General features: G+C 47.0%; 1 protein-coding gene across 12 annotated transcripts in view; it reads right to left on the bottom strand.

Annotated features, from left to right (window-relative positions):
* Positions 1-27,164, bottom strand: part of BMAL1 (basic helix-loop-helix ARNT like 1) — a 103,725-nt gene that overhangs the window by 56,739 nt on the left and 19,822 nt on the right. For all 12 annotated transcript variants that reach the window (XM_037146694.2, XM_037146704.2, XM_037146685.2 and 9 more), the window contains exon 2: positions 15,509-15,581. The gene's annotated coding sequence lies outside the window, so the exon portion shown is untranslated. The remainder of the gene's footprint in view (positions 1-15,508; positions 15,582-27,164) is intronic.

The raw sequence follows: 27,164 nt of genomic DNA, 5'->3' as shown, positions 1-27,164 counted from the left end.
AAGCAAGTGTCCTGCAATGACTTAGTGTGGCTTGCAGTGTGCAAGAAGATCAAGGGACCGTCTGCAAGAAGAGGAGTCAGACTCACTGGCACCGCCACCTTGACTATACTCTGGAAGACAGAACGGGGTGTCTGTGGGGTGGCGGTCAGTCCTGAGAGGGCCAGCGGCATTGCCCAGGACGTGTGCCCTTGCCGACACCTACCGGGGGAGGAACACGTCCTGGAGAGCTGCCAGCCTCTCCCCAGACTAGCCATCCCCCCCGTTTCTCTTATAAAGGAATCATCGTACCCAGTTCTCCCAATAGGAGCCAAAGATACTCAGCTTTTCACATTCTGTTATTGGTCCCCTCTTCTCCATCCCCACAGCTCCGCACGGGGCTCAGTAGCCATTTCCTGGACCATTTTAACTGCCTCTAACTAGTTCTGCTGCCTCCTCCTACGGTCCAGCCCCCACACTGCCACCAGCTGGCTTTCTAAAATAAAAGTGCTGACCACGTCACTCACCTCCTGAAAGATGTCTACTAGATTTGCACTACCCACAGAATAAACACCGAAGTCTTAACTCGCATAAATTCATTCATTATTTTCATTCACCTATCTAAAATATGATGATCACCTACTGTGTGCCTGGAGGCTCTGTTCTGGGACCTGGGGAATAGAGTGATGAATGAGATAGATGAGACAGGAACCCAGCCTCACACACAGATCCATATTCTAGTGGGGTAAGACAGACAATAAACACAAATAAACATAGCACGTAAAGTCAGGCGGTCATGAGTGCTAACGGAGAAGAATAAAGTAGGGTAAGAACAGAGTGATGGGGCAATGGAGGGGGTGCAGAAGTATGTTTTTTACATAGTGAAAGACGATTTGAACAGAAACCAGAATGAAATAAAGGTGAGCTGGGCAAAGATGCTGGGGAAGAGTGGTCCACACAGAGAACAGTGAGTGCAAAGGCCCCGAGGCAAGAAACGCAGTGGCTGGAATGGAATGAGCAAAGTGGAGAGTGCTAGGAGATGAGACAAGAGAAGTAGGAGGGGCTGGCAGGCGATGGCAAGGAGTTTAGATTCTATTCCTAGGATGCTAGGAAACTATTAGAGAGATCTGGGCAGGGAAGTGATGAGGTCCTGTTTACTTTTTAAAAGGTCACTTTGCCTGGCTATGTATAAGACTGATAGCAGCGAGGCCAGAGTGGAAATAGGGAGCCTTGCTGAGAGATGGGGGACATCTGGATGAGGGTAAGGAGGTGTGATGGCTTTTGAGATATACTCTGACGGAACAGCTATCAAGAATTGCAAACTGGCTGGTGTAGCTCAGTGGATTGAGCATGGGCCTGTGAAGCAAAGGGTTGCTGGTTCGATTCCCAGTCAGGGCACATGCCTGGGCTGCAGACCAGGTCCCAGTAGGGAACACATGAGAGGCAACCACACATTGATGTTTCTCTCCCCCTCTTTCTCCTTCCCTTCCCCTCTCTCTAAAAATAAAAATAAATAAAATATCTTTTAAAAAAAGAATTGCAAACAGGCAACGTCAGGACCAAAGGGATGAGCAGCATGGCAATGCCTACATTTGGGGCCTGGGTAAGCAGGTAAGTGGTGCTGCCACATAATATGGGGGAGACTGGGGAGGAGCAGGGTTACGTTTTTGCCTTTTTGCTCTTTTTAAGAAAAAAGAATGACTCCTATTTCATTATGTTGGGTCTGGGATGCCTTTGAAATATCAAAGTGTGGATGTTGCGTGGGCAACGGGTATGTAAGCTGGGGGCTCGGGAGAAAGGTCTGGAGCCGTCCGTGTAAGGATGACCACAGGACGTGGCCACTCGGGCCCCCCACCTCTCGGCCACAGCTCCAGACAAACACCCAGGTGTCCCTCCCCCGGGCTCTGGCCTCCACGCCGTGGCCCCTACGGGCTGGAATGCTCTGCCTGGACCTTTTTTTTTCCTCGCCTGGACCTTTGCAGCACAGATTCCTTCTCTCTCTCCCTCTTCAAATTATCAGAGGAAATTTTTATTTTTTTCTTATTTTAGGATATGGTACACTTTTGTATGGATCTTGAATCCTTAGTTAAATGATGTCTTGATTATGAAAAGCGAGGGCTTTTCATTGGGCTTTCTCATCCAAAAGGATTTTTGTTTTTTCTTTCAAAAAATATTTATTGGAGGCCTACCATATGTCATGCTTTGTCCTAAGGGATAGATAACGCAGAGGAAAGACAGATTGCAAGTGACTAAATAATATTTGTCACTGGACTGACAATCATTTGGTCGATCTCTCCTACCCCTACCTTAAGACTTGCTCAAAAGTCCCTTCTTGTCTAGGAGGCCCCTCCCGACTCCCCAGGAGACAGCCACTCAGCGCTCTGTGCCCTGCTTCGTGCCTTGATGATGTCACAAGCCCAAGTCTCAGCACAGACTGTTTGCACACGTCCTTTCTGAGAGCTCCTAAAGGGCAGTGACTTCGAGTCTATTCCTCTCTGTGTCCTGCCTCCTAACATCAGAGCTGGGCATGGTGAACATTTGCTAGAGGAATGGAGTCTCTCTTCAAATTGGCGTAGAAGAAATTATATACATGCAACCTGACTCACTGCAGCTGCTGTGTGCAAGGAGCGAAAAAGGTGGAAGAAATAAGGCGCTGTCACTGAAATGCTAATAACACTCAGTGGGGTAGAACGGTGGCTTCCTTTAGGAGTTTCTTAACAGCACAAAAGAGCTTCAAGAAATCTAAGAGTTGAGTTGAGTGTCTTAGGGTGTTGTGAGGTGTAACCACACCTGACGAAGGTGTTTCACTGCAGAAACACCCAGCAAATCCCAAACCAAAGTGCCCAGGAGTTAGAAACAGAAGACGGGACGCTGATTGTGTTGACCTGGATTCCTGCAACCCCGACAGCGATCCTGGGGATGGGTCCTGTCTGACCTATTTACAGAGGTGGACAACGAGTACCAGAGAGTTAGTGCTTTGCCCAGGGTCACAGAGCTGGAAAGACAGGGGCCAGGATTCACACTCATGTCTTCTCCACACCAATGTCTGTGTTCCTTCCGGCACACTCCATAGCCTCACTCTGAGATAAGAGGTCATACGGTGATCGAAATCTTTAGGGACCACCCGAACCCCAAACTGCAATGTAATTCTGCAGAATGGGTGGGGTTCACCAAACTGCGGCTGGTTCCAGCAGAAAGGCAGCCGGAACCGAGTCTCCGACTCCCAGACTGGGCTCTCGGAGCACTGTGCCTGCACTCCCGCGAATAGTCCTTACAGGGGAGAAACGAAGATTACAAGTACCTTAGAAATTTAAAAAAGGGAAGTTTTTTTTCATTTATTTGATGGGAAATTGAGTTTTTCATCAATTACTACCGCTGTGTGATTCTAGGGCCCCGTTTACAAGTGGGAAGCTAAGTGAGGAGTGCTACCACCTCGCCCAGGGATTACAAAACTGGCAGCATGAGTTAAACGCACTGTGTGGCGCAGCTCTCTCATTCCTTCAACAAATGTTCACTGCCTGCCTACTGTGTGCAAGACCCTGAGCAGAAGAAAGGGAAAAGAACCCCAGAGTGGAACTGTGGCTCCCCAACTTCTGTGACATTCAGTATATTAACCTCTCTTAGCCGCGGTTTCCTCATCTGTAAGAAAGAATTAACAGTCCCTGTTCTACAAAGTTGTTCTGGCGACTAAATGGGATGACACATGGCCCTGGTATACAGGAGTGACTCAGAAACCATCAAATGGCCGGTGGTTTGTCACTGCCAAGAAAACAAGGAACTTACTCACACTGTAGAAAAAAGGGATGGAAAAGGTTAGCTACACCCAGCTCTTGTGAAAAACTTAGCAGAATAAAGTAGCATCATACACTGAGAATTTACTAAAGCATAAAGAAATTCCCTAAGAAATTTTTAGCGGCTGAGTACCTTAAAGTAGGGTAGATAGAAGGAGAGGCAGAATATGAGGGAAGAGAAAAAAGAGAAGATGAATTTCGATACATCAGTGTATTGGTAAGAGTCAAGAGGAGTTAAAGTATATACATAAAAATGATGTAACTTTACTATTAATGGAGAAAGTGGCCTATTATATGTGGTACTATTTCTCTGTCGAACTCCTATTCAACCTTCAATACCCTACTTACATGATAATTTCGTCCATCCCACCCCACCTGGAAGTTAACTAATCTTCCCTCTCTTAACTGATTCTTATTATGTATGTATTGCACCATCTCTGTCCATTGAGCCCCCCTTCAAACACTGAGCTCCTGAGAGTGCACATTGCATATGAGTCATCTCAGGGCTCATGAGCTGGCCTTCGCCTGGCTCCAGGGCCCCTGGCCAGCAGCTAGCAGTTTGGGGCATCCCCAGAAGAGAAGCTTCTCTCTACAGCAGGAAAATGAGAGAGGACGTACATTATAAAGTACCTGTTCTGTGCTGAACGTCTCAGAGGCACCTTTCAGACGTTAATTCACGCATTCCTCAGAATGCCCTTACGAGGCAGACTTATTACCTCTGTTTTCTAGAATGGGAACTCTGAGTCTCAGAGAAGTGAAGTCAACAGAAAAAGGTTCATGCTCCCAGTAAAAGGGATCTGGCTCCACATCCCTGTTTTCACCAGACCAGACCACTCTGCCTGGGTCTAGGGAAGTGAAGGCACCCTGGGAGAATGTGTGGTCTGGGCATCAAATCCATTGTCAGGCTCAGAAGTGAGGTTGGTGCTAAGGAGCTTTGGCCACTATACGATAACCTGTTATCAAAGTCAGACACCAGGTCAAAGAGACAGAGAGGGGGCCCCTGGAGAAGACAGAATTCAGAATTTCACGCACAGTTAGCAGGTGGTAAGCTAACCATCTCCAGAGACCTGTCCTTTCTGAGGAGAAAAAGATATATTCCGGATCGGCGGTTCTCAACCATATGTGATCAGTTAAGGCTCCTTATCAAGAATTCACAGACCCTTCCCAAATGCTAAGGAAATGTTCTAAAACATGATCATAAATGTCAGTACTCTGAGGAGAGAGCCGTGGGCAAAAGTGGCCACAGAAAGTCCGGGAATGTTACTTCCCTTTCCTTTCTCCACCCCCAGCTCAGAGAGGAAACATGTATGGTGTGCTGCGTGCAAAAAGCCAGTCAGGGGTCTGATCTCACTACCTTTGGGATCAGAAGACCTGTGCACGATGCTCAGCTACTTACCAGTTGTGCAACAGGAAGTCAGACCTCCTTTGAGCTCAAGAGTCCCCAGATATAGTAGTGGGGAGAGGGGAGTGCCTGCTCTGAGAAAACACGTGGGAAGAACCTGACCGTCCGTCAGGTGTGAGGAGGTGAGGTGGGGGGCCCTCGGTGCCTCACTACATCACCCGCCTCCGCCCTCTCCCTAAGTCTCTTGGGCCTGCCGCCTGGCACTCCCTGGTGCGGCCTGTTTAGATGCTGACCCGGCCTTGGTGGGAGGGACAAGGCAGCCCCGGGAGAGCTGAGGAAAAGGAGGCTGTGATTTGGCTGTTCTTCTTCCAAAGGCTACCTGGACAAGTGCAATCCTTCCACAAGTATTTAATAATTAAATTGGTTGCAGTAGTTGGGTAGCATTTTTGTCACCCTACAGGATGATAACCACCAAAATCAAGGCATGAAAATCATTTAATTACATCTATAGTTTTATGTATTTTGAATGCTTTTCTAAAACAAATGTATCATTTTGATGGGATATTGGTGAGTTTTTAAAGTTTACTTTACTTATACATGTTTAAGCAAAAACTAGATTATTGGAGCAATAACTGAACATTCTTGGGAGGACCGTGAATTTGTACAGCCTTTTTGGAGGACAATTTGGCAATACTGACTTAAAATTTACATGGTAAACTATTCAATTAGAAAGTCCCAGTCCTAGGTGTCTGTATCACAGGGGGTCTAACGCAAAGGTTGACAGGTGCAGGCGACAATCCCCACAGCAGCCGTGGTCGCAATGGCAAAGGATCAGGATCAGACAAAACCTGGGGGTCGATCCACGCAAGAAATTAGTAAATAAACTTGAAATGCATCCATACCATGGAGTACAACCGTTAAAAATAATGAAGCACATTTATCTGTACGTAGAGACCTAAAGAGATAATGTAGTCATTAGAAGGAAGCTATAAAAGGAAAGCAGGATGAAGAGTATGCATAGAGAGATTCTGTTTTGACAGCACACAAGTAAAAACCAGCATGTTGGGGGTGAGGGCGAGGGGTGGGGAGGCACAAGCGAATGACACAGTCCAGGATTGTACCCCACAAAGTCTCAAAAGTGCCTGTCATTGGGGAGACTGAGGGGGGCAGTCACAGAATACTTTTTTCTTTAATGCAGTTCAGTGTTGTCTGATTTTGTTAAGTGTGTTTACTCTTTCATGATGACAAAAGCAAGAAGATTTAAAAGCTCATAAGATAATTCTTTACAATGTCAGTGTTTGTGAGGACTCCCCTAAAGTAACCACTGTGGGAGCCCCTCATCGGTGGAACCCCCCCATGGAGTATGGACATGTGGGCCCCGTCCCTGTGCACTCACTGGCTGAGAGGAGGTAGGGACTTGCCTGAGAAAAACTGCGATGGGGACAGCTTCCAGCAGGAAGACTCTAAAACTCCTCACCTGTTTCAATAAGGACTATGCCCATTTAAAACCAATGTTATGAGATGGCAAGTAAAAAGGGCTAAGTGCCTTTAACTGTTCAAATTTATGCCATCATAAATTACTGAGTTAAAGCAGTACACTTGTTTTTAACCTCCCTTAAATAGAGGCAATCAAAATTTATATCCTACATTATCTAACATTTTATGTTGGCTTATAAGTCTTGCTGAAGACTTCTAAAAAATTGTTAATGAGAAACACACAGGGAGAAGAGGAGACTCTACTAAACCCAAAAAGGCCTAAATAATACACTATAAAGGCCACTTGGGTTATCATAAAAAGGACAACTTAGTGAGTGAAATGACCTTCCTATCCGGGATCAAAGTTGCTAGTGAATATGCTTTACATTAATGCACGGTGTCTAGGAGGCTCTGGTTCCCTCCAACAGGCGCGCTTACCTACAGGCCCCGCAAAGCTGCAGCAGCTGGGCAGAGCCTGGCAGGCCAGAGAGACAAGTCCCAGAGGAGGGGAGGGGAGGGGGCACCCCGCAGCGCGACTGGGGGGGGGGACACCCTGCTGCCAGACCTTCGCTTTTTTTGTGAAGAGGTGGGAATCCAGATTTCAAAACAATACCTACCAATTTTTAAACGCTAGTCACTAATTTAAAACTTTTAAAACATTGTCAGTGCTGAACAAAATACATTACAGGCCAGATGCAGCCAGTGAACAAAGAGTTTCCAACCTCTGCTTAAACGTATCTACAATATTTTTGCCCTGGAAGGTGTGTCTCAGTTAGCTGGGCGTCATCCCCCAGACTGAAAAGTCTTGGGATCAATTCGCGGTCTGGGCACATGCCTGGGTTGTGGGTTTGATCTCTGGCTGGGGCGCTTAAGAAAGGCAATAAGTCAGTGTTTCTCTCTCACATCAGTGTTTCTCTCCCTCTCTCTCTCCCTCTCTTCCCCTCTCTTTCCATCCTCTCTCCCTTCCTCTATGTCTGAAAGCAATGAAAAAATGTACTTGGGTGAGGATAAAAATAATAAAATAATAGTCCCTACATTTTAAAAAATAGGTAATTTTTGTTCAATTTTATTTTCAGAGGAAGACAGGTGGCGGCAAGGACAGAATGGAGACAAACTCAAGAGCAGTGGATGCTAAGAAAACATTTCTGGCATTGAGAAAACACTGGTAGTTGTCCCTGTCTAATTCTGAACAAATCATCTAAACGTATTCAGCTACACTAGACACAAAGCTCTGAGTGAGAACTTCGCAGGTCCAGAGGAGATTCCTACCATTCACTGTCGATGAACCTGCAAGAACTTATTAAACTACTGTATATTAGATGTTTATCATTAAATATTTAAAAACTAACAGTGACCATAGCAATGTGCCCGGCACCGGGTGCTACTCAGGCATCTGGCACCCGGGATCCTCCACGTGGGTCACACAGGCTCTGGGCAAGATTCCAATAACGGCCTCTCTGAAGAGTTTCCGTCCAAAACAAAGAACAAAAACAACAACAAACTTGGACTTAACATCATACAATGTGCTCATTTTTCCCAAAGCCAAAACAATAACAGGTATCTTTTTGCTCATAATGACACTGCACGTAATTTGCAATGCACAGAGTGCTGTCCTCACTCACACAGTCCTCACAGCCTTCAACTCGCATCCAGACTTCGTACCTCATCCGAAGTCTGCTTACAATTGCTGTTCACAATGCAACGTTTTAGAAACAACAACAGTGACGGAAGATATTTGGTGTTTTCTACATGTAAGCACAATGCAGAAATTTTCTACATGTATGCACATTTTCATTCCACCTGCACAAGAACCTCATAAAGGTGATTACTGTCAATATTTTCACCATCCCCTTTGATAGGCGAGGAAACTGGCCTTAGAGAATGTGGTTTGTCTTAAGTCACACCCCCGAGGGCACAGAGCTAACATTCCGCAGCAGGCCCCACTGAGACCAGTGTGACCAGTGCCCTTGAAAGGCACCCTTGTCCTGGAGGCCACCTGCCGATCTCGGTTTGTGGCACCAAATGTGCCGAAGGCTCGGTTGGCGTCCTCCCCGGCTCCTCCCCCATGCCCACTTTCCTCACTTGGCCAGAAGCCACTTTTTTATTTTTATTTTGCCCGCTCAAAACCAGTGTCACTTGGAGCTCAGCCAGCCTGGCCCTAGCACGCTCTGGAGGCCCAGTAAGGTCCCCCGGAGGACCCGGCTTCCCTGCTGCTCAGCAAAGTAGCCATTACCCTGCCCAGCCTGCAGGAGTCCAGGTGGGGCTCTCACGTCGCTGAGGCCTGAATGGGGTCTGGGAAGAGGGTCCTGACAGCCCTCTTCACAGCAACCCTGTGAAGTGGTCTCCAAGGTACCAAGATGGGAGAAAGAGGAGGCACTTTTTGGCTTGGGAGAAGAGAAAATATTTATTTGGCCAGCAGCTATGAAATATCTATTATTCAAAGTGCCACATTAGACCCCTGAGGGAGGGAGACATGTCTCCAATTTGTACAAGGATGAATTACGCAAGTAAAACGTCGAGCAAGAACCACATATGTGTACACACAGTCACCAGCACAGGCACGTGTGCACACAAGTGGTAGCGTGAGCCAGCTGCCCTTATGGTCATAACCTCTGCCCACCTTCCTCCCTCGGGCAGCCCCCTCAGCCCGAGTGTACCAGGCTCTGTCCTGTCACAGAGCCCACACCAGGGCTGGGCCTGAGGGGCTCTGGAAAGATGCTGTTACCCGTGGTGGTGGGAGCCATCCCCCAGAGCGGGTGTCCATCCAGAGGAGCAGAGGAAAGATGCTGGCTCTGTCCTGGGAGGAAAAAGGGCTCGCTTCCTTACAAAGGAGTGACGTGGGGTTACAAGAAGAGAACTAAGGGAATGTGCTGAGGGGCAGGCCCTGCCGAGGGACAGGCCCTGCCAAGGGACAGGCGGTTCCTTAGCACAGCTGGCTCTGACAGGGGAACGGGGCAGGGCGGGGGAGGGGTGAGAGTGCAGGCCAAACTGCAAGGGGCTCTTGGGGAACCCCTTTGCCGTTCCTAGCCCAGACGCCTGTGATGCAAGGGGCAAGGACAGTGTGTGTGGCTGTCTGGGCAGTCAGGCAGGCTGTCAGTCAAGTCTGGAGCTCCCACGTAGAGGTCACGCTCCCGCCATCACGGGGCTATGGGGCTGCCCGGTGGGGGAGCAAACATTCATTTATTTATAACCACGCAAACACATGTAAAATGACCTCTGTGATGAGTGCTGTGGATCAGCGGGGCAATGCGCTGCTGGAATGCGTAGCAGAGGGACCTGTGGAGCACAGAAGATTGGCTAAGGGCACTGACCCAGTCAGGCTCCGGGCCAAACCCCTGCTCGCATGTCCTCAGTTGACCTGGACCTCAGTTTCCCTGAATGCCATCTTTGGGATAACACCTCAGCTGCCACCCCCTGAGGCCTAATACTAAGTGGTGACCACCAAGCACTCTGACAGTGCTGGTCACGTGGTGAGCAGTGAGCGATCACTAAGCAGGATAAAAAGATAATGGGAATGGTGATGACAAGACCTCATCAGGGAGATGGGAAAGGCTCCCCAAAAGAGGTAAATCAGCTGACCTCTGAAGGGTGAATAGGCATGAACTAGGCAAACCAGAAGGAAAACACATTCCATGTGGAGGGAACAGCTATGGAAAGTCCCCGAAAGGGAAAACTGCATCCTCAGTATTTCCAGGCAAGGACAGCGGCCCCACGTGCCTGCTGGAGTGCCCCAGTCAGCAGGACACCTGTGTGAAGAAGGCTTCTTCTAGAAAGTGTTATTAGATTACGGTGAACCCCCAAGTGAAGGCTGCATTCTCAGCACAATTTCCCAGTTGTGTGGCAGAACTAGGGAGTGAAGAAGATGCATCAAGCCGAAGGCCCCAAATGAAAACACGGGAATGTGCTGGCTGTCTCCTCGGTGCACTGGGCCAGCGCCCCTGGGGAGTCCAGGCGGGGACCTGGCAGTCCCGGGGCCAGGGCCCACTCCTTAGAATCACCGAGGGCTTAACGAAGAGAAAGAGGCTCTTGGGCACTCCCACAAACCACCACCAGCCATCCTCATCCTCCAGCCAGAAACGCATTCTCAGCTGAACTGTGGGGGAAAAGCTGCCAGCAGTTAGCAAGAATCATTATTGTTGCTAATTTAGAAAATTTGGGATTTGTCCAGGATAAAGCTGGGTGGATCTCATTCCTGCGCATTTCTTCATGGATGATTTTTCATTCTGAATAGCTATTACTATCCCATCAATAACAGTTTTTCTCTTAAGATTTTATTTCTTTTTTAGAGAGAGGAGAAGGGAGGGAGGAAGAAAGTGAGAAAAACATAGATCGGCTGTCTCCCACATGCCCCCGGCTGGGTACCTGGCCCACAACCCAGGCATGTACCCTAACCAGGAATCGAACTGATGACATTTCGGCTTACAGGCCAGTGCTCAACCCGCTGAGCCACACCAACCAGGGAGGACTTTCTGTTTTTTTTGTTTCAAAGTCAGGAGTAAAGAATATAGAGAGGTTCTGTTCCCAAGGCCTCAGTATGCTGGTAGACAGAACAGACAGAAACAAGCTCAAGTCCAGAACTAGCTATGCTGCACTCACAGTGAGGAGAAGGAGGGGCCCCATCAAACTCAATGGCCAATGAACCTTCAACTCACATACATTTGATCATGTGACAAATCAGCTATATGGCTGCACAAACAGACTTTTTTACTCTCACTCTTCCAACAAATACTTCCTGAGCCAGGTGCACTGCGCTGGCACCAAGAACCCAGAGACTGTGTGTGTGGGCCCCACCCTTAAGGAGCTCAGTTTACTGAGCATAACAGATAGTGAGTAAATCAACAGTTATTCTGATAAGTGCTTTGGGAGCGAGAGAAATGCAGGGTGTTCTGGGAGCCAGGAGGAAGGTCATCTCTAGGTCACAGAGAAGTGCAAGACAGGGAAGGAAGGTGTCCAGAAGAATGGAAATTTGAGCTGAGTTACCAACATGGGGTAACAGCAGGGGCGGGTCATTCCCAGGAGAAGGCCAGCCCCGGCAAAGGCGCCCAGAAGTTATGGCTGTTGGAAAGTTGGGCTGAGGTTAGAAATATGGATTAGGGAAAAAGTGCAATGAGGAAGGTGGCCACAGGCCAGATTATGAAAAGGATTGCAGGCCTGCTGACGGAGCTTAGGTTTTATTCTAGAAGCAACGAGAAGCCTTTGGGGACTTTTAAGCAGAAGAAATCCACGATCAGATGTGTGAGTTAGAAACATCATGCTGATAAGAGTGTGGGGGTGGAACGAGGGAGGACAAAGATGGACACAGAACGACCAATGAAGAGGCTGTTTTAAAAAAATCCATGTGGTGAGTCCCTAAATGAAGGAGTGCAGAGGGGGAAGGAGTGAGGTGACAAATTAGAAAGATGGGCTCTTCAGGATGTGGCAACTGATGGGTGGTGACAGTTGAGGGAAAGGACAAAGCCAAGGACTACTCCTACAGTAGACAGAACTGAGGGGGTGTAGTCCCACCCAAGACAGGCAACAGACAGACAGAGACGCATCTGGCACCAGGAGAGTGATGAGTCTGAGGTGCCTGCAGGGCAGCAGCTAGCAGTGCGGCTGGGAGGAGGTTCTGGGCTAGATATGCAGATCTGGGTGACTCCAGACGGAGGTAAGCAGTGGATGAGCTCACCCGGGGAGAGCACTTAGGGTGACAGGAAAGGGACCAAGCAAAGCCTTATTAAGCTAAGGACAAGGAAGAGAAAACTGGCAAAGCGGACTGCAGAGGCTGAGGTCTGCGAGGCTGGAGGGGACCTAGGAGAGGGCAGACCAGACTGGGAGAGTGCGCAGACCAAGGAGGGGAGGGGAGTGCTCAGCTCGGGCCGGAGACACGAGTCTGAAGAGGGAGCCCTTGCCCAGGGGAGGGGAACAGTTAGCTGGGCGTTAGCAACCACAGCAAGTGAAGGCACGAAACCAAAGCATCGAAGGCTCAGTTGACATATCTATTGTCAGCTCAGTAGCATTATTATGACATTTTCTCCCGACAGCCTCACTGTCTCACTTCATTTCGTGGCGAGGACTTCCCGATGACCCTACCTACACTATCAGCCCTATCACCCTCCACCCTTCCTCTCACTTTATTTCAGTCCGAGCATCATCGTGCCCGCCTGGCTTTCTGTCACTGCGCATCTCATCCGTCTGTGCTGTCTGACTCCCCTACCAGGATGTCTGCCTAATGAGGACCGAGCACTGGGCCTGTGCCACTTCTATCACCACAGTGCTGAGAGCAGTGCCTGGCACACAGAGGGGAGGCACCTTGTCCCAAGTTGCCTGGTTCATTAGAAGCAACTAACATTTAGTGACAACATACCATATGTCTGATACTATATAGATGCTGGGGGCACAGAACTAAACAAGACAAAACAGGACCCTGTCCTCAAAGCTTGAAGTCGGAGGTGGGCAGAGAGAAACACCAGCACTTAAACAGAAAGTAGGTTATAATTGCCTTAGAGCCAGGACTGGAGTCTGACTGTCATGTTTCCTTTTCAAGCCCAAGGCTGCCACCTTCCCCAAATGAAGGGAGACTTTATCTAGTGAAACAGTTAAAGTGAGTGTGAAGCGGGTCTTCGTCTCTTCCAGAGATCCCACACTCCTTCCACCCTTTTAGTAATCGCCTAGGAAGTGGCAACACCCACTAGAGTCTCTGAATATTTAACCGGAAGAGCTCAATCTGTCTCTAGTACTTCTGTGTATGGAGGAGGAGGAGGAATTCTAGACTTGCATGGGGAAAACAGGGAGCAGCATAAACTAGGGGTCAGACAGAGCTGGGTTCAAATTCCCCGGAACCTTGGGCAGGTTACTCAACCTGTGATTTGATTTCCTTATTGCTAAAATGAAAATACTACTTCCCATGTCACAGGTTGTCGCAAAGATAAAATAAAGTGACAGCTACAGAGCACTCTCAGCACTGTACCAGGTATACAGTGAGTGTTCGATAAATGGTGGCTCTGAACCAGTGACACGTGTTCCTTTTATTACTCTGTTAACTTCTATATTCACATAAACCATGCCAAACTAAAGAAGGTGCATTTGAAATGATCAGAGCATAAATTGATATCTAGTTGACTGAATTACTATACTTGATAAGATTGTGCAGTAAGAAGTTTCATCCCAATTTCTTGGTCCTCCAAACTTAGGCAAATGCAAGTATTTCCCAAACAGATCACATCTTGTCTCGTGGCAAGAGTCCAAACATGGGCTGGATTCCGTGGTGCAAGTTGTGGCAGAGCTATGAACACCACACCTCAAAGGGAGCATAAGAACACAAGGCGAGCCCAATGTACACACAAACTCCCAAACACAGCTCGTTTCCAGAGAAGGAAGTGAGAACTGGTTACAGCATGCTTTGCCTGCCTCAAAGCTAAAGAAAAGGTTATTTTGATGTGCAAACACTGAAATCGTATGCGTCTCCCTTATGCGTGGTCTCCGTTACTAATGTTTCTGGTTCCTTTCTTATTCCTTTTGTCTGTCGGACCCTCTGCAACCCGGCCTCCTCTCCCCTCTTCCCCACTCGTGGCATCACACATCACATTTCTCAAGGCCATCTGTAACCCCCTTGTCACAGATTTGGCAGCCTTCCTTCCCGTCCCTTCTCCCTCGTCTCTTCCCTTCCTGAGACGCTCTCTTCCTTGGCCTCTGGATCTCTCCCACCTTCTTTCCATCTCAGAGTTACTGCACGCCCTAGGGCTCAGCTCTCTGCTCACGATGGGGAGAACTTATTTAATCCGAAGGCTCCTGTTCTACCTCTCCACGCCTGCCCTTCTAAGTCCAGGTCTCAGTCCACATTTCAGGTTGTCTACTGGACATTCCTATGAACCACTGTCCTTTCAATTCAGTGAGTCTGAAACCAGACAGGTCAACCACTCTTCACCACACCCAATATCCACATTTTTGTCAAGGGTACCATGTAAACTCCCAAGTTTACATTTTCATCTTCTTTGGCTCCTGTCTTTAAAGTCTAAGAAGACTGTAAATCCTACTGTTCTCCCTTTACAATAGCTCAATAGCTCTTCAACTGGTCCTTTGCTCTCATTTTAACCATTGTTAACCACATGACCTCATGCCTGGATTGCTGCCACTGCCTTTGAATAGGTCCCATGTCTCTTGTCCAGGTACCAGATGAATGTTCCTAACATGTCACTTCTGCCATTTCACTTACTTGCCCAAAATAACCTTAATGGTTCCCCATGGCCTACAGGAAAAGGTCCAAGTGCCTTAGCCCAGTACTCGGGGTTCAGAAAAGGAGTGGGCAAACTACAGCCCGCAGACCAAATGTAGCCCACTTCCTGTTTTGTAAATAAAGCTTTATTGGAGCACAGCCACACCCGTCATTTATGTATTCTCTACGGCTCCTTTCATGCTTCAATGGCAGAGCTGAGTAGCTATGACAGAGACCACAGGGACCATGAACCCGAAACTATTTACCATTTTATCCTTTATAGAAAAGTTTGCTGACCCTGGTCTAGAAAAAATCAGACACCAGCAGATCCTGCTCAAGTTCTTGCCCATGATGCCTTTGGATGACGTTTCTGTTCCTGAGGGTCTGCTGCTGAGCCCACTTACATTATCTTACACCCACTATCTCAAGCCCCAAAAGTTTATTTCTCTCTTCCTTTGACTATTCCTTCAAACAAAGCCAAAGCTCCGTCCACCTCTCCATGAGGTCAGTGGCACCTACCCCCTCCGACCCTGGATGTGCCTCCCCCGGCCCCCTCTCCACAGCCACCACAGAAGTCTACCCTGAGATTCCACTTCTCCCGTGGATCCTTTCCACCTCTACTGTGGGCTTCTCTAGGGGCCAGGCTTGGTAACTTCCACAGAGCAGTGCCAATGATAACCACTGATCCAAGACAGCATAATTTGATAAGAAGGGGTCAAACAAACTTACCAATGAAGGCCTAGGATTCCACATTTGAAGAGTTGAGCTTGGGTCCAAAAGCATGCACTCTAGCCAGCACTACCTAAAAGCCAATGAAATAAGAGTTTAGCTTTATAAAAGAATATTTATACATTTTCTTTAAACTTAACAACTCCCAATAAGTTTTGCTTTACCCTCCTCCCAGGATGTCCATCTCTGCTTCTCTGCCTAGCAAATGCTGCTCATCCTTCAAACCCACTGTGCAATCGTTCCCTGGAAGCCTCCCCAGTGTCCCAGGCAGGTGGGGCACACCCTCCTCTCAGCTCCCATGGAACTCTGGTGAGATGTTTACGGCAACACTTTGGCACAATGCAGCGTAATTTCTTATTTAGGAATGGGGTTTCCTACACTGTAGGTTTATCAAGAGAAGAGATTTAGTAAATTCATTCCTTCCCTTACCCCCACTGCCTAGCAGACTACAGGTATTTAGATAGTCCTCAGTAAATATTTATAAAAAGGGTGGAAAAATAGTCCACTCAATTCATTAACACGTGCCTGGGTATCTAACTTTCTGCTGGCCTACAATTTTTACCACACAAATGCATGCCTCAATCCCACAGCCTTTAATAGGCAATGGTTTAGCAGGAAGGATTAATGATATTAATCTTCTAAATGCACTCCTTTGGAATGACACTCCCCTGGGCAGGAACTTCCAGAGGCTCCCAGAATCTAAGAAGACAAGCCCAATTCTACAGCCAGGCTGCCAGGCCTGCACTGACTCGCCCGGTCTGATGCTGCAAACTTAGCTGGCATGGTCTCCCCCAAAGAACCCTACAATCCAGACAAAAAGGACCGATAGCCAGTCCCTTCCCACCCAGCATCCCTGCTGGCTAGATGTATTCTGCTTCTCTCCACATCATTTCCTTCTACTAAAATGCCATCAATTTCAAACATTATATTCCCAACTAAGTTCATGGGGTGGGGGAGGGGGAATAATAAGGCTGTGTTCTCTTTGATTTTTCTTATTGTGATAAAGTACAGATAACAGAATAGATGAGCTTAGCCATTTTTAAGTATACAGCTTGGTGCTATTAAGTATATCCATATCGTTGTGTAACCATCACCATTCATTTCCAGAACTTTCATCTACAAAACTGAACCTTTATACCTTTTAACAACAACTCCACCATCTCCCTTCCTCCCAGTCCCTAGCACCCAAAAATATTTGTGGAATGAATGAATAAATGAAGACATCAAGGAATTTGACCTCAGTTTGCCCCATAAAAGCCAGAAGTACTCTCCCCTTCTGCTGGACTCCCATGGTACTATCTTCATGCCTTAGACTTATTTCAATCAAAAAGTGACCCTTTTTGCACGATGGTATTCTCCCTCATGGCAGGAACAATGACTTACTTGAAAGGTTAAACTTGGGTCCCAAAGCATACACAGACCTACCCTCCATGTTGCTAGACCCAATGGGCAGGTCTTGGTCCTCTTTCTACAGCTTTTTGCTACCAGCGAATCATTCCCTCTTGTTTGATTACTCTCTCCACCTGGCTTCTGTGATAGCACTCTTGATTTTCCACCCCCCTCCCTGACTGTTCTTTCCGTTTGTTGTTTTTTCCTTATGTCCCCACCTCTTAATGTCAGAGTATCCCTGGGCTCCATCCTTGTTCTCATCTATTCTCTGTATACCTTCAGTCACCCCTGAGTGATCTCATCTAGACTCAGGGATTCAAATGTTAGGTGTATGCTAATGATGCCCAGATTTCTCTCCAAGTCTGGATCTTTCCTCTGAACCCCTGTTGTCTGCTTCAGGTACAATGCCAAGTGGACAAGAAGTCTGTGCAAGGCATGTTTGACATTGCAAGCTTAACATGTCTCACTCAGACCCCTTGACCTTCCTCCCAACTTACTCTTCTCAGAACCTTAACCATCCCAGTTTAATCCAATGGTCCAGGCCAACAGATTTGAAGTCATTGTCACCTCTCTTTCTTATTCCATATCTAATCCTCACTGATTTCTACCCTTACCTCCACTATTACCATCCTAGATTACTGATTGCCACAGCCTCTAAGACAATGCCTCTAAGAGTTTCCCTGTGTCCCTGCTTCTACTCTTGACAGCATTCTTACCTCCACACCTGGCCCATTCCCAAGAAGGGAGGGACTCTGTAACAACGTAAGTCAGATTATGTCATTTTTTATTTTTGCCTAAAATCCGTAAGATTCTTCCTAGCGAGGACAATGCCAAGGGAATGAATGTTGCTAAAGGAGCCCTGGGGCAGGCTGGTGGGGACAGTAGGGACTGCAGGCCAGTGACCTCTTCCCATTCATCTATTTCTTGACTGGAAGTCGTGACTATCTCCTACTATCTGATTTCTTAAAGAAAGAAAACCTTTTAAAGGGAGAAAAATATAATCAATCAGCTTCCTTTCTGAGTTAGTGTACCACCAGAAGCCAATAACGCTTACGATTCTCAGGAAGCAGTAAGATTTGTCAAGTGCACCGCCACTTAAGAACTGGAAGGACAGATAAAGTGCTTCTCAGATAAGATCAAATTCAAGGAGTTCATCATCACCAAGCCCTTACTATATGAAATGTTAAAGGGACTTATCTAAGAAAAAGAAGTTAAAGAAACATAACAGTGAAAGGACAACAAACTCACAGTTATTAACAACCACACCTAAAACAAAAGCAAACTAAAAGGACAGCTAGATCAGGAGTGGAAACATAGAAATGAAGATCTCAAGGAGGGTTAGCAACAGGGGAGTGGGAGGAGGAGAAGGGGGGAGAAGGTACAGAAAATAAGTAGCATAGACAGTAGATAGAAAATAGATGGGGGGCAAGAATAGCATAAGAAATATAGAATCTAAAGAACTTGAGACACATGGACATAAACTAAAGGGGGGTAATGGTGGGGATGGGGGGGTAGGGTGGAGGGGAATGAAGGGGGGGAATAGAACAACTGTAACAGCATAATCAATAAAAAAATTAAAAAAAAAAAAGAACTAGTTCCCAAACATAAAGGCAGCCTTCCAGGGACAGTCACTACGCCCTTGAGGTGGTGGTGAACCCTCCTTAAGCCCCTCCCTCCCTGCTCCCTCACCAAGCCCCGTGTGCCTAATTGTCTGCAGTCTCTCTCTCTTCCATGTTGCTGACGTGGTGGCTGGAGGTGGACTCCAAATGAATTAACTAAGATCTCATCAGTTCTCTTTAGAGCTACAGCAGCCTCCAAACCGTCTTTCTATTTCTAGTCGTTTACTCATTCCAACTACAATCTCATACAATGTCTGGGATGATTTTAAGTAAACCTAGATTTGATCAAGTCCCCAGCTCAAAACTCTCCAAAGACTTCTTACATTGCCATACTATATATTCTTCAAGAACCTATTACAATAAGCCACAGTAAATATTCTCTTTTTTTTAAACCTTCCCTGGATGCTTTTCTTCTGCATTGTTCCTAAAAGGACCTTGCTTGCTCCAAAAGGGATGGAAAAGTGATCCAGCCCAGGTTGGAATGCTCTAGCCCCTAGAAACAGCGACTGGTCCAAAAGGATAAGCCAACCAGAACCTTTCTCTGGACTTGACATATGGATGCAGAGGAAGGAATTCTCCCTTCACTGGAAGTGTTAACTGGGGCTGTTAGCAGGGAAGCCCCCACAGGGAGGGCGGCCTGTCTGTAGTGGAAAAGCCTGATGCACACACAGAGAACGGAGGGCAAGGAGCTAGACAGACCACCGGCAGCATCACCGCCCACGTGAAACTTCGTTTTGTGAACTCCTACAGCCTCCTTCCCGGTTATGGAACCAGCAGTTCCCTGTTATTCCTCAGTTGCCTGCAGTCCCAACAGGCCCACCGTGCTGTTTCCTGTGTCTATGCCTTTTCCCATATTGTCTCCTCTGCCCACAGTGCGCATTCTTGGATTTGTACACAGCAGTCAGACTTCCTCTGTGGAGCCGTCCTTGAAGGGAAGCACCGTTAGTCCAAATTTCCTGGTGTGCTCTGAAATGCCTAGAATAAACCCCCTCTGTTGTACTTACACTCCTCCCCTGCCTTCCCCATCTTATAGCTAGTTGCCCACACTAGAAACTGCAAACCCAACTTCATTTCTTCACACCTCCACATTGCCCATGTAGACTTTCCTCGTCTTCCTTCCGCCCCATGTCCACTGTCACAGCCTAGAACCACTTTATCTCGTGCCTGGACCCAGGCAACAGCCTCCTGGTCTCCCTGCCTCTCCCCTAACACAACCATTCCTCCCCATTGTTGTAAAGTTGAGCCTCCAATACCCTGTAAAAGGTCAAACCCCTGCTATTAGGGCCCTCCAGAACTTGGCTCCAGCCTATGTTCTCTCATCTCTCCCAACCACTTCCGCTTCCAAGAAGATGGTATTCCGCCTGCTAAGTACAACTAAAAACCTGGATGTTACATAGAAAACAAACATGAGAAGACTCTGAAAAGCAGAGTGAAGAGGGCAGATCTTTTAGAGACCTCAAGACCCCGGGAAGAACACTGTGGTGGGTTCCCTGTATTTTTTTACTGCCTCACATATCCAAGACTTGAAACCAAAGAAGCCGGTGACCTGCAAATGTCAATCGGCACAGACAAAAAAAGGGGGGGGGGGCCACCAAGGAAAGCTTGCTCCATCCAGCAAGACAGAAAACTTTTAGATAATAATTACTCTATTTCAGCCAAGCGGCACAGAAAATCTCATGTCCTACCCACACCCATACCAGCAAAGTGCGAATGACATTTGGAGAAAACCCAGCGCTAACAATATACTTAATGGGGAGACTGAACGCCTTTCCCCCCGAGATTGGGACAGGCAACGATGTCCACTCTCACCACTCTTACTGAGGACAGTACTGGAAGTCTCAGTTCAAGGGGCGACAGAAAGAAATAAAAAACATACCGATCGGAAAGAAATGAATAAAACAATCTCTATTTGCAAATGATATGGCTGTCTAGGTAGAAAATCCCGAGGAATGTATTTATAAAAATGTCTATGACTAATCAGTGAGTTTAGCAAGAATGTAGGATAGAGGATAAAAATAAAAAATAATTGTATTTCTATATACTAGCAGTGAACATGTGGACACTAAAATTAAAAAGATAATACCATTCACTACCACTGAAAAAATAGTGAATGGTATAAATTTTTAGATATAAATACAATTTTTTTCCAACAAGCCATTCTGCGTGCTAGCTATAAGAATCTACCTTTGTCTTGAGGGTAGGAACAGTATCTTTGTTTTCCTCTCTAATGAAACCAAATTACCAACCATTGCCCAGCACCTACTAGACATGCAATATTCGCTGCCACAGCTCATACCCTGTGCTGTTTAGCACACTCTCTTCCCCTCTACACTCCAGTGAGATCACTGTCTATTAAAAAGTGCCATCTTTAGTCTCTACTTTGGCAGGTCATGATCGCCAAGGAAGAACCAAGGAAACTGTCTCTGTCCCCACTCCCAAACACACTTATGCTCTTACATGACAGACAACAGGGGTTGGAAGTGGCCTGTGTAGGCATCTCTCAGTCATACAGAGGGAACATTAAGGCCCCTTCCACATCAGTCCAAGTGGGCCCCAAGGCTTGGCCTGAAGACCCCAGACAATGGTGTCAGACCACTGCCACTGTTGTCTCATCCACACTGTGTGTCCACTGTATGTGCTTGCTTCCTCTGTCGAATATTAATTGACTATAAAGGTGTGGGTTTATTTCCAGGCTCTCTACTGTGTTCCATTGATCTGTGTGTCTGTTTTTATGCCAGTACCAAGCTGTTTTGATTACTGTGGCTTTATAGTATAGTTTGATATTGGGTAGCGTGATTCCTCCAACTTTGTTCTTCTTTCTCAGGATGGCTGTTGATATGTGGGGGGTTTTGTGGTTCCATATACATTTTTGAAATATTTGTTCTAGTTCTGTGAAATACATCATTGGACTCTTAATAGGAGTTACATTAAATCTATAGATTGCTTTGGGTAATATGGACATTTTAATGCAAAAAATATATTTTTTATTGATCTGACAAAAAATAGGTATAATTTTGATTCATTCACACCAGATGGCTATTACTGTGTTGGATGTTGTCATTTTTTAATTGGACAGTGTAAGGGAAAGAGGTCAGTCGGTGCCCTGACTAAATAGGTGTTGCATGCTTTAAAAGTTCTTGCGGCACACCAGTGTGTCTCTTGTGCCATACTGCTTGTGCCATTGCTGCCATAGAGCATAACACATATTTTGTTTACTATTATTTTTCTCTATATCCCCACATTTGAATGTAAGCTTCTTCCCCCGCCCCCTTTCCCTTTGCTGTATCCCTTGGGGACAGCACAGTGTCTTGCACGTTGTGAACGATGTTCATTATTGAATGAACGAATGAATGGAGTACATGGGTTTGAAGGTCAGAAAGGCCCGAGTTGAGGCCTCGGCCTCTCATATACTAGTTGTGTGACATGGGGCAAGTTACTCTGCCTCTTTAAGGCTCAGTTTTTTCATCTGTAAAATGGGGGAAGTAGTAGTACCTTCTTTATAGAGACTGAGGATAATTAAGATCATGAACATAAACCCCTCAGTACAGTGCCTGGTAACAGCTCAGCCTCTGCACGTGTTGACTGCTTTATCGACCCAAGGCTAGAGGTCGAGACTGGGAATCAGGCCCTAGCAAGGTTATTGCTAGGACCACATTTCAGAGAGGAGGGAACTGAATGGATATTTACACGCACAAACTCTTCTGGAAGAAATTGTGGCAAACACCTGGGTAGTGAGATTCAAGAGCTGCCTAAAATTTCTCAGTAAATTGGCAGCGATCACAGAAACATGCCAACTGGTGTCAGGGGTGATGACGTGTGTCAAGTCTGCAGAAAAATGCTGCTGGGGCGAGAGTACCACCTGAATGATAAGAGATCACTTTGTGCCTTTTAAGAAACAATTTTCACAGCAAAGCTGGAGAAAAGAGAGGCCTCTTGCATCATGGGAACAAGGTAATAAGGCTATAAAAGTGGAACTCAAATAAACCACACAGAGAGCCCACGTGGGCCCAATTTTCCAGGAAAAATAGCAATTGCCTCAGGGCTCAGATGAGGGAGTCACACTTGTGCCTCAGCATAGCAAACTGCTTTCAAAAATCATTAGGCTGCAGAAAAGCCACGGGGTCTGCCAAATTAGCCGTGCCAGCTCTCACCTGCCCCTCTCCGTCGTGCTCGTCTCTTTGAACTGATAAAAGGACACAGACAATGATACCCGGTGCTTGTGCCTGCTTCACCATCTTCAAAATATAGAACCCTTGAAGGCTGAAAAGCGCCACGCAGTCAGGAGAGCCCAGGCAGCAGCTCCTTGTGTGTGCAGCCTGGCTGCTCTCTCTAGCAAGGCCTTCTCGGCTTTCTCCTTGATTCAGACCTACTCCCGGTCTCAACTCCTGAAACTCCCTTTGAGGTGGAAACATTCCCAGTACCTCATGGGATCACTGTAGGGATTAAGTGAGTTAATAATACACATAGCTTTATATGTGTATAAACATATATAAAGATACATAAACGTGTATATCTGTTTATATGTTTATATTAACACGTATAAAGATAAACACATGGGTTCTTAGAACCATGCCTGGCATATAGTATTACCTAAGACCACTAAAACGTGTGCCCACTGCTTCGACCGAACCTGAAACATACCCTGTGTCCTCCTATCTCCATTTCCTCTACTCAGGCTTTTACCTTTGCTGGGAATGGCCAGCCTCCCTCTCAGCAAGCCCTTTAAAAGGCATTGTTGACAAAAGCAACCACTCAGTAACACCTTTCTTGATTCCCCTGCTCCAGTCACACAATGAGATGAAATTCCTCCCTTCCCAAACAGGGCGGGGCGGTCAGAGACGGGCCTTCTTCTTCATCTCCCTTGAGTAATCATCAATTTTAAACTTGTATCCTTCCCAATCCCAGCTCGTGAGCCTCTCAGAAACAAGAAGATAGTGAGTTTTTTCTTGCCAAATCTTTATTCCCTGTAAATTTAAAGATTCAGTAAACATTTGCTGGATTAATTTAAAATGCAAAAGCCAACCAGGGACTGAACCGGCAGACTGGCGGGAGAGAGGAAGCCTTTCCCTTCACCCCTGAGCCCACACAGATTTCGGTCTCGACACAGTACTGGGACCCAAGTGAGTGACGTCTGTTTTTCAGTTTCATTTTAGTCATTTCCTCATGGCCAACCAAAGGCCAAAATCTTTTCAGCAAGTTTGCGACCTGCTGCCACTGCTAAGAGTACGATACTTTCTGACAGGCTCTTGCTGGCTTAGGGAGACCCATTTCTCTCAGAAATCCTATTTAATTATCCTGTTTTAGAGCGTTTCTTTAAAAATCCTTAAAAAAGGACCACTGTTCATTTTATTTTGTTACTGTTTTAATCAAAGCACCAGAGACATAGGGATACAGGATTCTTAGGCACAAACAAGTCATGCATTACTTGTAAACACACAGCCTTCCACTCATATCTGATTTCACATCACCGCTACCTTGCTTCTTCATTCATGGAAAACACCACAAAGGCGTTCCTGGCATTTAAAGTAAAAATTTAACATATCCTCAAGACATTCTTCTTGAAAAAAGAAATTCTGACTCTTTATGCAATCTTGGGCCATTGCCGTTAGCTAGATAAATGCCAACCTAATGAAATGACTCTGTAATACACAAAGATGGCTTAATGTAGCATTAGCTGAAAGAGCAAAAATTAGAAGCAATCTAAATGCCCCATTACCAGCTCATGGCTTACTGAAGGCATTCCCTTGATAGAATATTATGCAGCCATCTTAAATAAGCATAATGAAAACTAGGGAGGCACAGGAAAAAAGGCTGAGGTCATGATCTTAAAAGTAAAGGGCAGGCAAATGTGTAGGGATACGTGTCTGTGCCATCAGGGTTGCACCAGCTGAACAGATGAGGCCCAGGATTTGAAGTCAGGTGCAAGGAAACCACTAAGAGGAAATCTCAGTATACCTGGCTGGAGAGGACGGCAGCAGCCACAGGGAAATCAGAATCCTCACCATGGGACAGGGGCCCTAGTTAGCAGTGCAGCATTGGATATGGGAAGGTACCACCAAGTGACAGTCATTTTAGGCATTCCATCCCAAAGTAGGCAAGGGGAGTGGGAAGAGAGCCTCCTCTAGTTTTGCAGACTCTAACAATTCCTGGGTGAGTAAACAATTTTCAAAACCCCTAGGACACCCAAAGCCAAGTCTTGTCCTTTCCAAAGTGTGGCTACTGGGCCCCAGCCTGAAAGCTCAGTCCCTCCCAAGCCTCCAAGGTGAATTCTGACACAAGATAGGAGAGATTTAAGGAGCTTTAAGCTAGAACCCAGGGATTTAGCTTGCTTGCTCCTAATCTGGTAGATAAAGAAAGTAAACCCTCAAGAGCACAAGTATCTTGGCCTACACCACACAGAGAGCTGCTGGCCGAGCTGACACTTGATCCTGAGTTTGCCTGTCTCTGGGTTTAAAGTTCTTCTGTAGAGCAATCTGGTACAAGACTGACTGATGAGATGGACAGCTTGGGCCAGCACACAGCGTAAGGGACCCAACTGACACAGTGGTTCATGAAGAGCTGAGCCCAGCCAGAGCAGTGCAGGAAAATCCCAGGGATGCCAGGGCACCCACAGTTGCCCTAAAGGGAAAAGTTCCCTTCCTGCACCCAGCCCATGTCAACCCCCCACCTCTAACTCCTCAGTCCCTTGTACTTTCTTGGTGCAGCTGCAACTCTGCTGCCCTAAGGCTGCCAATGCGGGTCCCCAAAGGCATAGCCTATGCCAACATCTGTGGGCCCACCAGACAACTCCATCTCTGGACAGGAGAGAAATGCCTCTAGAGCTCCCCCCCACATCCCACGTTCCCCCTGATTTGTACCCCTACACCACTGCAATCCCCACTCTGGACTCATCATCATCTGGACCCATCCCCTCAGCCCATCAATGAAAGAGGCCAAACTTATGGCCCTGGCATTTAAGGTTCTGCCATACATGGTCAAAACCACTTATGTAATCATGCCTCCCAAGGCACTCACCATCTCCCCAGATTGGACAGGGGCTGCTGCCCTGTTCCTTATATCACCTCCAGATGCCCTCCCTCCCCAACCCCAAATCCATAAAGAGCCAGCTCAAGCTTTCTCTCATTCTCCCTGCCTTCCTCCCAACACACTGGTATTGCTCACACTGTCTCCACTGACTGACCCCAACCCCTTGGGGCCTGAGCAGCCAAGTGACAGACTATCCCATGTGGAACAAGCAGGTCACTCAGATGCTGTCGTCTAAAGAACTATGTACAGGAGACCCTCTTCTCCCCAAAATTTGCTCTGAATATAACCTTAGCAATTCTATTATTTAAGTAGTTGTCAACTCTCCCTTGCGCCCCACCCCCCAGGGGGGTTGCAAACATTAGGCAGCGATGCAGGAGCCAGGACAGCGGGTAAGGGCCCTGACTGATTCCAGAGCTCATCCACCTGTCCTGGCTGCCTGCGGTGAGCACTGCCTGAGCTCCTACTACATGCGGACCAGACAGTACAGGGCACTCAAGACACAAATCCAAACAAGCCAGTCTTTGCCCCACAAAAATTCATACTCAAGCAGGGGAAAGAGTGAGATAATCCCCACTAGTGCAGCATGGTAAATGCCACACTGAGAGAGAAGGCGCAGGCAGCGTGACTCAATTCTACCTGAAAAGAGGCTGAGCAAGGGCTCAGAGGAAGCCAAAGTGGAGCTGGCCCCTGAAGGGTAATCAACAAAAACAATAAAAATAATGGTACCAGCATTTATTGGGTGCTTACTGTGTACTAAGCACTGTACCAGCTACTTTGTTTGCTTGATTGAAAATTCAATCACTCTTCATTACTGAGCCTCCACTGTATTTATCAGGCACTGGGGACGGAGCAGTGAACAAAATAAACGCTAGTCTCTGCCCTCATACTTACGTTCTATTGCGAGAAGATAGACAATAAACCAAATAACCTGTAGAATATGGGAGACGGTGGTAAGTTCTAACAGAAAAAAATAAAGCAGGAAAAGAAAATAGGGAACATTTACGGGGCAGTGAACTGGGTGGTACAACTTGAAACGAGGTGACATTTGAGGCAGAGAGGCTGTCACTAGAAAGAGCTTGAACAGGAAGCCTGACTCGTGTGCTTGAAGAACAGCAAGGATGCCGATGGCTGCAGTGGAGTGAGAGGGGCTGGTAGGATCAGCTGCACAGGCTGCACACCGCATAACTCTAAGGGGTGCCGCTCACATGCAGAACCTGGGCTACCGGTGAGGTCAGAAAAGTACCGGGAAGCCTTGTGGAACATGCTGAGGATTTGGCATTTCCTCTGAGTAAGACAGGAACCTACTGTCTCAAGGATTCTAAACCACAGGCATGGCCTGCTCTGACCCCTGCTTCACGGGCTCCCTAGGCAGACAGCACACAGTCGCCGGGCAAGGTTGGAAGCAGGAGACTGCTTCAGAGGCTACTGCAATAATCACACTCAACTATATTTTGTGTTATACTCACACTCCCCTGAGGTAGGTTCAGTGATCACTCTTTCATAAAGAGATGGAAGCTCAAGAGAGATCTAGTAACTTGCCAAGGTCGCTCAGTGAAGCAATGGCAGAAACACAAGGGTTAGAAGCAGGGGATGAGAACATTCCAGGCGGAATGACAGCATCA

This window comes from Artibeus jamaicensis, unplaced genomic scaffold (genome assembly GCF_021234435.1).
Source record: "Artibeus jamaicensis isolate MK-2021 breed Jamaican fruit bat unplaced genomic scaffold, CSHL_Jam_final contig_797, whole genome shotgun sequence".
NCBI lineage: Eukaryota > Metazoa > Chordata > Mammalia > Chiroptera > Phyllostomidae > Artibeus > Artibeus jamaicensis.
This window is presented reverse-complemented; position numbering and strand designations above follow the sequence as displayed.